The following is a 13,406-nucleotide window of genomic DNA, read 5'->3' as shown; positions in this document are numbered from 1 at the left end:
AGCTTTCCGGGAAGGTAGCGGAGTTGAGGGAGCAGTTGATGACGTCTCGGAGATGGGGTGCGATGATGGAGTCTGCTTTGTTGAAAATGTGGTGGGGACATGGGTCGGTTGGTGATCCTGAGTGGATGGTGTTCATCAGGCGGATGGTGTCTTCAGTGGTGATTGGGTTCCAGGCGCAAAGGTTGTTGGAGGGGGGTTTTAGTTCGGAGGTGGGTGGGGTGGACTGGTCTCCAAAGCTGTTATGTATGTCAGCGATTTTGTTGTGGAAGAACGAGGCTAGAGAGTCGCAGAGGTCTTGAGAGGGAGTGATGTCGTTGGTGCCGGCGGTGGGGTAGGTAAACTCTTTGACGATGTTGAATAGTTCCTTGCTGTTGTGGGCGTTGTTGTCGAGTCGATCCTTGAATGCTGATTTCTTGGTGGATCGGATCAGTTGGTGGTGTTTGCGGGTGGCGTTCTTGAAGGTGGCCAGGTTGTCAGTGGTTGGGTTTTTTCGCCAGGCTTTCTTGAGGGTGCGACAGATCTTCTTGGATTTCTTAAGGTTATCATTAAACCAGGGGGCTTTTTTGCTGCCTTGCTTGATTTGATGATTTTTCAAGGGTGCTAATTCGTCAGCGCTGTGGGTGATCCATTGTGTGAGGTTGGTGGCTGCTTGGTTTGGGTCCGATGATTTTGCAGGAGGGTTTTGGTGAAGCGATGTGAAGAGCTGGTCGGTGGTTATTTTGTTCCAGTTTCTCTGGGGAATTGGTTGTGGGTGGTTGTGGGTCGTAGTCTTTTTGTAGTTGAAGTGAATGCAGCTGTGGTCCGTCCAATGGAGAGCTGTGGTGTGATTAAAGGAGATGTGCTTGCTGGAGGTGAAGATTGGGTCGAGCGTGTGCCCGGCATAGTGGGTGGGGGTGTCAACAAGTTGTCCAGAAGGGTGGTGGTGTTGTTGTCGTTGTTCTTTTCCAGGTGGAAGTTGAGGTCTCCCAGTAGAATGTAGTCCTCGGAGGGGAGGGCGTGTGGGCTGATGAAGTCAGTGATGTCTTCGCTGAATTGAGTGCGGGGTCCTGGTGGTCTATAGATGAGGGTGCCTCTGAGTGTGGTCTTGGGGTCGATGTGGATCTGGAAGTGAAGGTGTTCGGCGGCTGCGAGGTTATCGTCGGAGCTGGTCGTGATGCGGATGGTGTTCTTATGGACACTGGCGATGCCTCCTCCTGTTTGGTTGATGCGGTCCTTTCGGATGATCTTGTAGCCGTCCGGGATGGCTATGGCGATGTCGGGCATTGATGAGGCGTTCATCCAGGTTTCTGTAAGAAAGGCGACGTTGGGCGTTGTGGTGTCGAGTAGGTTCCAAAGTTCAATGACGTGTCTATGGACCGAGCGGGTGTTGAGCAGGATGCACTTCAGGTGGTTAGTGTAGGAGTTCTGTTTGGAGTTTGTGGATTTGGTGTGGGTCCTGATGCAGTCGAACTTGCAGGAGTGGCAGGTGAAGGGTCCATGGGTGTGTCCTGGGGCGGCTTGGTAGCAGTCTGGGAGTTGGCCGTGGTTAAGTGCAGAGAGGGTTGCGGCGTCATACATTAAGCGGGTGGAGTGGATTTTGCGGGGCCCAGGGGGTTTGGCACTGGGCGCGGTCCAGGCGCGGACGGGCGTAGACGGGCTTACCTTTGGCGCACCTTCGGCACGCATGGGGCGCAACCGCTGCGCGTCAGCTGTTCTGACATAAGTAGATAGTGGGGGGCGGAGCGAGGGAGGGTCAGCTGGGAGGCGGGAGCGGGGTGGAGAGCCTGGCTGGGAGGCACAACAACAAAATGGCAATAAAACAAAAGCGAAACAGGATGTGGGCAGAGGCACCGGCACAATCGGGTACAGTCTTCCAAATATAGCGCTATTACAGACTTCTAAATAAAGCGCTATTAGATCACACAGGCAACAAAAGATATAAGCGCGATGTGGGCTATGCGATGAAGCGCTACGATAATTATTCAGGCAGTCAATGCAATATCAGACAATGCGAGGCTGACAGGGTCACACAGTCAGAGAAAAGACAGGAAGATGGAAGGGCAGACTCACAGCAACAGTGAGAGGTAGGCAACATCAGACAGTCGTGGACACACTGACCACACAAGAACAACGTGACTTCGTGACACAGGCAGGCAGGGTCACAATGTCATAGAAGAGGCAGGAAGAAAGTTACGGGTTCACATCTCCTCAAAATCAGTTCAGCCTTCTATGCTTACAGGAGTCAGTACATTGAGCGCCATTATAGCTACTAAGCTTAACTAACATCAGATATTTAATATGCAGAAAAATGCTCCAAAGTGTTCTATTAAAAAAGGCACTACAGTTACTGTTATTATTCCTCCCAGATCCCACTTCACCCACAACCTATTAGTAATTCAGTGCTTAATTTGTAAAAAAAAAAGTGCCGGGCCCAAGGCATTGCTTACCAGGCCACTGCAGGGGGCGCCTTTCCTTTCCGTTGTGCCATATAAGTGTGTTTGTGTGCCTGAATCTTGTTTTGTAGGTGGCTCTATGTGTGGGTGGCTCTGTCTGTGTGAGGGTGGCTCTGTGTAGGTGGCTCTATGTGAATGACCGTGTGGGTGGCTTTGTATGTGTGTGTGGGTGGCTTTGTGTGTGTGGCTCTGTGTGGGTGTAAATGCAATAGGTCATCTATTTGCGAGCGATTAAGCTATTGGCAGTGTAAATGACAATGCCATTTATTTATGATAAAAAAAAAGTCATGAGCAATGCCAATAGCTCTACCTTTAATGGTGCCGAGACCATTGCATTGTAAATGCTTGTTTTTGGGACTGTTACCAGATTAGTACGAGAGGACCTCAGCTCTCTCTGTGGGGAATACCACTTCCAAATATTTTGGAAATAGAGAGGCCCAGATCCATGCAGGACTTTATGCATTGTACACGGTGCCGGGAACTCGATCCCTTCAGGTACTGGCAGCCAGGGTACTTCCAGTAACTTCTTTCTGACCAAGCAAAACTTAAATATCCTATATAGGAGCCAAGCGGCCGCATTTTGTAATGATCGCTGCTTGGTTTGCAATCCCTTGTTTACCCCTAAATAAAAGGCATTACAAGAACCCATCCTCGAAAGGAACAGAGCAACCATCTTTTGCAGGTCGTGTGGAATGAAAGGAAATATCTTTTTTAACATCTTGATGCTTAGAAACCAGTTTATCTGTTCTGAAAAATTCTTTCCTAGAGCCAACCACAAAGATAATGCTAACAAAGAGTGTCACTGGTTATGCGAAGATCCTTGCCAAAGGATCACCCAATAAAGCAACCTCCACCACACACATTAAACAAAAAGAAAAAAATGGATACTCACACGTCTCCAAACAAGTCTGTCAATCCACTCTGCTCAGAGTACCAATGCGATGCTCTCTGCTCCAGTGCTCTGTCCCAGGTCTGGAGGAGGCCTGAATGGTGGGAAGAACCAACCCTCGTCAGTGGACCTAGAGTAGGGATTGTTCCAATCCTGACAAGAAAAGCAAAAAAAACCTGAGGGAAAAACAGAGACGTTTAAATCAACACTGAATGTGAAAGATTGTTTATTCCTGACCATGTGACGGTGACACAGCGCGTGACTGAGGTTTCCGCGTCACACACTCTGCTCGGAAACAACAAACACCAATACAAGACACCGAAGCTGTTTTCTGTGTCTTTATTTCTTGAACAAGACACACTCTGCTGCTGAGACTGAAAATAAATCATTTTACCCCTGAGTAGTTTGCACCGTTTATGTAGCGGGCACAACCACAGAGAACACAAACAGATGCAGACCACAAACTTGTGCAACAGGTGCCATCTTGAACTGGGCAGTTGACTTTCATGTCTTGTACCTGGAGTCTCTCACAATCGTTTATTCTCCCGTTCTTCTGAAATCTAAAAGTGATGCATTAGGGAAAAGGCGATGTTCGATTCAGTGCTGGTGAAACTGAAAGGGCCTCGGATACGATGCATGAATACGATTAGTTGAACCCTCCATTTGCGTACGAACGAAGGGAGAAGTTAAAAGAAACGCACTTTACATGTAGTAATCTCTTGCAGCTCGTAGTGTTGTAAAACAAATGCACGGATGTCAAGGAGCTGTTTCGACTTTGTCAGCAAAGTGCAGCCAGAAATGCTTCAATTAAAGCCGCAAATTTGAGGCTACTTCCCCGAGGGTTCATGGTGGGGAATAATTTGAAGCAAGTGAAGCTTAGGAGAAGCCGCCTCATTGACCAGTGTAGTGAAACATAGTGAGCATGTTTAACAAGCATTGGCAAAGCCAAAAAGTCTCGCCTATATAAGAGCTATTGGATTTGGCAATGTGCTTTTGCCATGTTGTACACCAGTGTGGCTGGTGTTCAGTGTGGCGTGTCCTAGAGTGGACGGGGACAGTGGGGTGTAGAGTGTCACAGTGGAGAAGTGTGGCTCACTGGTTAGAAGCGGCAGACCATGAAGCAGAGGTCGGCCCGGGACCAGGGTTCAATTCCCGACGCGGCAGGGTCGTGGAGCAGGGTCAGCGGACTCGATAATTCTCACCTAGGTGCCTACGCTAACCATGGGTCCCACTCTGCAACTCTGGGCAATAGCTTGCTTGATCTCCAGAACGGCCCTAGCAGCGCCGGGGATGCCTGGCTTCACCTTGGGGGTGCCCTCTCACAGGAAAAGCCAGGACGGGTTCCCCATCGGTATACAGCGCCAGGACGCCACGTAACGAGGTAACAGTGCGCTTTACAAGTATACATACATTACATTACATTACATTACAGACTGGCTTTGTTGGAGTAGATTTGAATAGAGGGGAGTAGAATTCAGTGGCGTAGAGTGCAGTATCATAGAGTGTTGTGGCGTAGAGTGGAGTGAGATAGCATGGAGTGGATTGAGGTATTAGGTTGGAGTGGATTAAAGTAGATTGGGGTGGATTGGACCGAGTGGGGTGGATTGGCTTGGGGTGGGGTAAACTGGATTAAAGTAAGGTGGTTTGGTGTGGGGAGAACTGGAGTGGTGGGGGTGGATTGGACTGGGTGCATGAGACGGGAGTAGGGTGGATTAGAGTGGGGTGGGCTGGATGGATTGCATTGAGTGGAATGGGTAGATTAGATAGGGGTAAAGTAGGGTGGATTTGACTGTAATGGAGTGGATTGGAAAGGGGTGGCCCGGATGAGGTGGATTAGATTGGAGTGGGGCGGATTGGGGTGGAGTGGGGTGGTTTGGGGTGGAGTGGACTGAAGTGGGGTGAAATGGAGTGAGGTGGGGTGAAACGGACTGGCGTTGAGTAGATTTGATTGGGGTGGGGTGGTTTGGATTGGAGTGATAAGGATTGGATTTAGTAGATTGGATTGGGGTGGAGTGAACTGGACTGGGGTGGATTGGACTGAGGTGAATTGGATTGGGGTGGATAGGAGAGGGGTAGATTGTATTTGGCTGGAATGGATTTAGTGTGGTGGATTGGGTTTTGGTGGGGTGGGATGGATTGGGTTGTGGTGAGGTGGATTGGATTGGGTTGTGGTGGATTGAGTGGGGTGGATTGGAGTGAGGTGGATTATTTTGGACTGGAGTGGGGCAGACGGGAGTAGGGCAGATGGTTCTGGATTGGAGTGAAGCAGATTGGAGGTGGGCAGAATGATTTTGGGTGGTAGTGGGTTGATTATTTTGGATTGTAGGGCAGCAGATTATTTCGGAATGGAGTGGGGCAGAATGTTTTGGATTTAAGTAGGGCAGAATGTTTTGGATTGGAGTAATGCAGAATGTTTTGCACTCGGGTGGGGTGGATTGCATTGCAGAGAGTGGATGGGGAGGAAGTAGGGTGGATTTGATTGGAGTGAGGTGGATTGGAGTGGGGTAGGATGGATTGGGCTAGATTGATGTGGTGGACTGGAGTGTGGCGAATTGGAGTGGGCTGCATTGGGATGGAGTGAGTGGATTGGAGTGGGGCGAATTGGAGAGGGGCGGATTGGAGTGGATTAGAGTGGGATGGATTCAAGTGGGACAGATTGTTTTGGACTGGAGTTGGGCAGATTGGAGTGGGGCAGATCGTTTTGGAATAGAGGGGGCAGATTGGAGTGGGATAGATTGAAGTGGGGCAGTATGTTTCGCGTAGGTGTAGGGCAAGTTGGAGTGGGGTGGTTTGTTATGGGGTGGATTGGTGTGGGCAGATATTTTTAGATTGGAGTGGGGCAGATTCAAGTGGGGCAGACAGGACAGTGGGGCAGACTAGAGAGTGGGGTGGACTAGAGAGTGGGGCAGACTAGAGCGGGCAGATTGAAGTGGGGCAGAGTGGGGCAGATTGTTTTGGATTGAGTAGGGTAGATTGTGTTGGATTGGAGTGGGGTAGATTATTTTGGATTGGAGTGTGCAGATTGTTTTGTATTGGAGTGAAGCAGATTGTTTTGGATTGGAGTGGGGCAGATTGTTTTTGACTGAGTGGGGCAGATTGTTTTGGACTGGAGTGAGGCAGGTTGGAGTGGTGCAGATTGTTTAGTATTGGAGTAGGGCAGATTGGTTTGGGGTGGGCTGGGAGGTTTGGAGTGTGGTGGATTGAAGTGGTTTGGGGTGAGTAATATGGATTGGATTGGTTTGGGGTGGATCGGATTGAGTTGGGTGGATTGGTGTGGGGAGGGGTGAGGAAAGTGGATTGGCATCGGTTGGAGTGGGGTGTACTGTACGATTATACATAATTTCAGAAATTACACATAAGAAAGAAACAATGTCGCTTTGCAATAAAATAATCCTCATCTTTTGAACATAGCGCCCAAACACAAAAACAAAAGAAAACATGAGTGCAAAGTGAGAAAAGAAGAGCAGGCAAAATAAAAGAACGTTAACTATAAAAATAAATCTTTTAAATTTTGTTTGTCCTGATGCCACGTTTTTGCCAGTCACATGCCTTCTGTTTGCAGAGCACAAAATCTAAAAAACAATAAAATTGTTCCTCAGCCACAGCGGGAGTAGCGGACAGGCACTGATTAAGTTGACTCAATCAGTGCTTGGTCCCTGCTCCACAGAGCGAAACCGAACTTATGTTAGGCCTGCAGTGACAAATTACAAGGCTCTCAAAAGAGAGCGAGAAACCAGAACAGGGAGGCCCTACTGGATAATGTACCCAGAGTGGACAACACCATCCCCCTCATGTGCGTTACCACATTTAACACGGCTTGGATGGATCGTCAATACAGTCAAGCTCAAATTGGAACAACCTCTCTTTTCCTACAAGAGAGCAGGCAGTCTGAAGGACAGACAAGCCCAAAACCACCACCCACCGCACGGGACAACACCATCCTCAACGCATGGGGCCTGCCCAACATAACAGGCCACTACCCCTGAGGGAATTGCTGTGTCTGCCACCTCACCATGTCCACCAAGTCGCTGGCCCTTGAAGAAGGGAAAACTTGGCACCTTAGGAGACATACCAACTGTAACTCCACCCGTCATCTACCTTATTGAATGTCCTTGCGGCCTTCGCTATATAGGCATGACCAGCAGAAAGATAAAGACCAGGATCGGAGAACATCGCAGCAATATATGCTGTAAAAAGAACACCGCTAGAATGACGGACCATTTCATCTATAAGGAACACACCCCCAATGATCTCAAATGGGTAGTAATTGAACAAATTGCAACCACCGGTGCAAGTAATGAGGGCATCCTGCTACAAAAAGAGCAACAGTGGGTTAACCACCTGTCAACCCACAAAACTGGATTGAACGATAATATCCCCTGGAATGCACTGAACTACCGATAGACCCTAAATGGTCTGTAGCGCTGCACAACTCACGACTCAAAACTGATTCCATGTGCAGCAGGGTAGGTACTGACTACTGGACCCTTGCCCCCTGTCGGTATCCAGTTCAGGGTACCACTTTCCACTGGTACACTTGCTGACTATTTCCCATAGCCCCCAATGGGAACTAGACTTGGTTTCCCCAAACTGATGGGGCTCAGACCTCTGAGTACATGTGCACTGCCCAGAGACGTCCCAATTATGCTCCAGTGGCATATCACATCCTACAGGGACACACAGAAGTCCCCCAACATTAAGTCCTAATTAAAGCCCATACTACACAAGTGACTAAAACAGGCTACCACGAGTAAGTCTTTGTACGCTGTTGCTTAACTCTGTGGACTACAACAGAGTTAACTACTCCCCTGTTCCATGTCACAACGCTATTACATCCTATAGGAACACACAGAAGTCTCCTCACATTACGTCCTTGCTCAAGTCCACTCATGTGACAACAACAGACTACCTCGAGTGAGTCTCTTTACTCTATTGTCTAACTCCATGCACCACAACAGAGTTAACCACTCGCCCACAGCACGTCACGAGGCTGGGCACCGTGACGCGCATCCTAGCAATTACAGCTGACACCGGGCGGGAAACTACACACATAAATGCCGGCTTCCTGACCACAGCCACACCTTCGGAATCCCAAGCAGTGGCCGCAGTAGATACAGGAAGCGGGCAGACGACTTTGACGAAGTAAGTGAATGCCGGAATCCGGAGCCCTGACTCGATCCCGATGGACACCACAGGTATCGAGCGGACCGGATTAATACGCTAAACAAGTCACAATCACCATGTGCACAGATGAGAAGCTTCTTTATTATATGTTCATGTGTCTGTACGTACTGTTTGTCTGCTTCCTTTACAGATTTTAAGCAACGACATGAGGAGATATCCTCCGTTTCAATGCACCTTAGCGAGTGCGACACTTCTGGTCACCACAATTACCTCTGACCCCAACGCCCTGCACTTACACACCAACACATAGGTCCTGACGAAAGCCAGCATACGTCGCAGTCTGGCTGAAACCTGTAGACCTGACCTGATTGGATATTAGAGGCATTATTTAACCTGTACAAATATCCACCCATGCTTTTAAGCACTGCCAGAGGGCCCACCATTAAATACTGACCTTTATTCAAAGAGACCCTTTTGACAGTTTTTAACTCACTTTAGTAGCATCAGTGCACACCCACCACACTCAAAACCGCTCCGCTGTAGATCAGGCATCGAAGCACATATTTGTCCAAATAGCTATTTCCTCAACGTACCAAGGACAGAACTGAGGTTCCTAAGTTGGAGCTGGGCTTCTGACCAGACGTTATATTGTGAGACGGTCCTTCAAATTGACCAGTCTATGCAAGAAAATGAGTTTTGTGTTGCCTTCTAGTATTTGGATATTACCACAAGGGAGACCAAGATGAGAAGTAAATAAGTCCTCAAACGGGCCAAATGAAGCAAGTATGGCAGAAAATGTTGAACGGTTATGACATTGGTGGGAAATCCTGCAGAGACCAGTCTACAGTATATATTTAAATACGCAAGATTTCGAGATGGAATCTGCTCTAGGAGCCAGTGAGATTTGAATGCAATTGTCTGAAATGTCTGAAGTCCCAAATGATAACTCCTCTGCAGCTGGGCTGCCTGCTGCAGTCACCATAATTGGTGGTGCAATATCTGCCTGTTTTGCCTGTTGTGAAGCTGTTATATTGGCTTGAAGGCAATTTGACCTTGGGTGGCCAGGCACAAAAAGTCCAAGAACCTGTGCCAACTGGCCTGCGCTGGTGCTAGCAGTATAAGGGTGCAAGGCTCTTGCACAATCTTCCTAAGGAGAATTGCTACCTTGGTTCTGTGGAAGCCACCACCCACTGGGGAAAAACTGCCACTTTTATTTTGAGAGGGGTTTCATATATGTCTCATCAAGAGTGCCCATAGCAGTGACAAACTGGATTCAGCTGCCTGGAATACAGCATCCGTCTGTCGTATTCTGTTTTATGCCTGCATACCACACTATGGGAACACCTCTGTGACCATCTACTCCAACGGCACAGTCCTGATCCAAGCCAACAATGCCAACCTTGAGGCGTTTGATCTCCTCTTATCTTCTCTATAGACTAACAGCACCCACACACAGCCCCCCCTCCCAACGCTCCCCGTCCACCCGGGCAACCAGTCCCCCCAACAGAACATCCTCCCCATTCCGCCTCCCGCTATCACAATCACCTATGCTCCACCTCTAACCCTCTCCAATTCCTCCACCACCAAGAACACGGCACCTCTTCCTCCACTAGTCCACCCTCTGGAACAACCCCCTGTGCAGAACCCCCCCCAAAACACTACCGGGTGACCTCAATACACAACCAAGTCTCCCAATCACCAGCCTATACTCACCAGCAATAAAAAACTACCACAACACGAACCCCCTCATCCTACGCCTTATCCCATAACCCAAACTGACAACACAACCACCAACAGAAGACAATACAACGCTTTCAGTTCTTCTCCTCGCCGAGGAGACTCTACCCAGAAGCAACCCACCTCTCCCCAATAGGAGACGGGTTGCCACCTCTCCCGTATTGAAAGCCAAGTCGCCATAATACAGCGCCTGAATCTCATCCTAACCAACCTCACGACACTCCATAATACCCCCTTAAACACACACTCTACTCCCATCTCCCCCATCCCCACACACCCTAGCCTTCTCAAGGCCCCGCTCCCTAGCCAGTCCTCTTGCCCTTTCTCGATCCTTGCCCCGAGAACGAATAGAACTATGGAAGCCATGTCCTCTGAGGAAGCGATCGAGCTGGCCTCCTCATACACCTCCCCCTCCACTCACATCCATTAATCCACAATTTAGGTAATCACCGGATTCAGAAGTGAGCACTCCTTCCCGAAACCCCCTAGACCCCCAGCCTCCCTCATCAACATCCCTACTGCTTCTCTATCAACTGAACCAATAAAAGAGACTCCCCTTACTAACTGCATACTCATAAACTGCAGATCTGCCATGAAACATGCCACAAAGCTAGCAGAATCCATCCTTAACTATGACATAGATATAGCCTTCATCACAGAGACCTGGCTCAACGACTCCTCTCCTCCTATCTTGGATATGCTCGTAACACCGGGCTTCTCTATCATCAACAAAGAAAGAATAGACCAAAAAGGCGGAGGCTTGGCAATCATTCACAACAACCTGTCAGTGTCCGAAATTGATACCTTCAACTACAACTCCTTCGAATGCCTAACTGCCAACATCAAAACCTCTAACAACAATCTACTTCATTGCCATCTCCTGTATCATCCCCCAGGCAACACCGTCACGTTCACGGAACACCTGTCAGACCTGATCACCCACTGCTCTCTCCGAGATAGCAACAAACTAATTCTGGGCGACCTCAACCTCCACTGGAATGATAAAAAGAGCGCTCCAGTACAAAACCTGAACGAGCTATTACATTCTAGCAACCTTATCCAGCACTGCTCAAAAGAAACTCATAACAATGGGGCAATCCTGGATGCCATCATCACCCAATACGACGCAATTACCATAGACCACATCCTTCCGGTCGACTGGTCAGATCACCACCTAATCCTATTCCATATCTCGCAACGGATCATGTGTCAACCTTCCATCAAAGACCTCCCTACATGGACTAGAAATCTAACGCAGCAACACAGCTGACTTAGAAGAAAAAATAAACACCCTCCTGCCCATCTCCCCGGATGGCCTCTCAACTACAGAACTTACATCCCACTACAACATAACCATGTCCTCCATCTCAGACCAACTAGCTCCAATGAAACTGAAAAACCCAGGAACATCCCCTCCAGATCCTGGTTCAACAAGGACATCAACGAAGAAAGGAGGCAACTTAGAACCACAGAACGTCTCTGGAGAAAGACTCCCTCCTCCAGCTTTTGCAAAGAACTCAAAACAGCAAGAATTAAGTACAAAAAACATATAAATAATGAAAAAAACAACTTTATCTGCAACGTGCTGGACAAGGCTAAAAACAAACCAAAAGAGCTCTTTAAAATCATCAAAAACAAACGTCCAAGCCGTCCACTACCCACGTCCAGGCCGCCAAAGACTTATGAGACAGCTTCGCCAACTTCTTTAACGAAAAAATCACCAAGATTGAACTATCACTTGACATCAACCTCAGTCCTTTAGGCAAAAACTGTACCCCAGAAATCAAAACTACCTCTAGCGGACGACCCAAAAGAAACCTGGAGATCCTTCGACCCCATCCCTGAAGCTGAGATTCTCAATTTAATCTTCTCCTCCAAGCCCTCATCCCACATCCTCGACCCTATACCCTCTCAAATGTCCAAAAAACTGAAACTCTCCCTTGCACCACTTTGGTGCGAAATCATAAACAGCTCCCTAAAAACCGGCATCATACCAGACTGCCTCAAAGTCGGCCAAGTCACACCACTTCTGAAGAAGCAAGGCCTAGACACTAACGACCTGAACAACTTCAGACCTGTCTCCAATCTTCCCTTCCTCTCCAAAATCCTTGAGAAATGCGTTCTACGACACCTAAACCAACATATTGACAATATTAATCTGCTGGACCAACACCAATCAGGCTTTAGAAAAGACTGTAGCACTGAAACTACAACCCTCAACATCGTGGATGACATCCACAACACCCTTGACTCGGACCATTGCTGCCTACTCATCCTCCTAGACCTGTCAGCAGCCTTTGACACAGTGGATCACAGTCCTCTCATCAAGGCTCTCAAAGACCGTGTAGGTGCAGACGAGGTGGTGCTTCAATTGTTCTCCTTCTTTCAAAATTGCTCCCAAAGGGTAAAAATCAAAGCCTTTTCTTCCAACCTTCTACCCGTTAACAGAGGTGTCCCCCAAGGATCCGTTCTCTCCCCTCAATTGTTCAACATATATATGGAAACCCTCACCACCATTCTGAAAAAAGCCAACATCCCCTTCCATCTATATACAGATGACACCCAGATCTACTTGGAAACCTCCTCCTTTAATGACATTATAAGACTCAACAATGCTCTAAGAGAAGTTCAAGATTGGCTATCAGCAAACCTCCTTAAACTCAATCTGGGAAAAACTGAATTCCTCCTCAACTCCAACAAGGAAGAAAACCCGCAAATCGTTGAATTGCTGAAAGCAATTGATGCTCTCAACGGTAACCTCACCCTGACAAACACTGTAAAATCACTTGGAATCACCCTTGATCAGAAGCTAACCATGACCAACCACATCAAGAACTCCGCAAAAAGTGCCTTCCTCAATCTGAAGCTTCTCAATAAAATCAAACCCCACATTCCACCCCTGGACCTCAAACAAGCCACCCAATCACTTGTGTTGTCCAGACTGGACTATGGAAATGCAGTCCTCTCCGGTACAGCTCTCTCCCACCTAGCGCCACTCAAAACAACCCTCAATGCAGCTGCCAGAATGGTCACTGGAGTCAAAAAATACAACCACATATCTCCTGCACTCAGAGAACTAAAATGGCTCCCAGTGGAAATGTGTGCCAGCTTCAGAACTGCCTGCCTCATGCACAAAGCCCTGCACACAGGAAAACCAGAATACCTAGCTTCTAAACTTAAGAAAGCCAGCCAGTCTAGATGCCTCAGGAGTTCCAACTCCTTCT

The sequence above is a fragment of the Lissotriton vulgaris genome, chromosome 1_1 (assembly GCF_964263255.1).
Source record: "Lissotriton vulgaris chromosome 1_1, aLisVul1.2, whole genome shotgun sequence".
Taxonomy (NCBI): Eukaryota; Metazoa; Chordata; class Amphibia; order Caudata; family Salamandridae; genus Lissotriton; species Lissotriton vulgaris.
The sequence above is the reverse complement of the archived record's forward strand: the minus strand, read 5'-3'. Positions refer to the sequence as shown.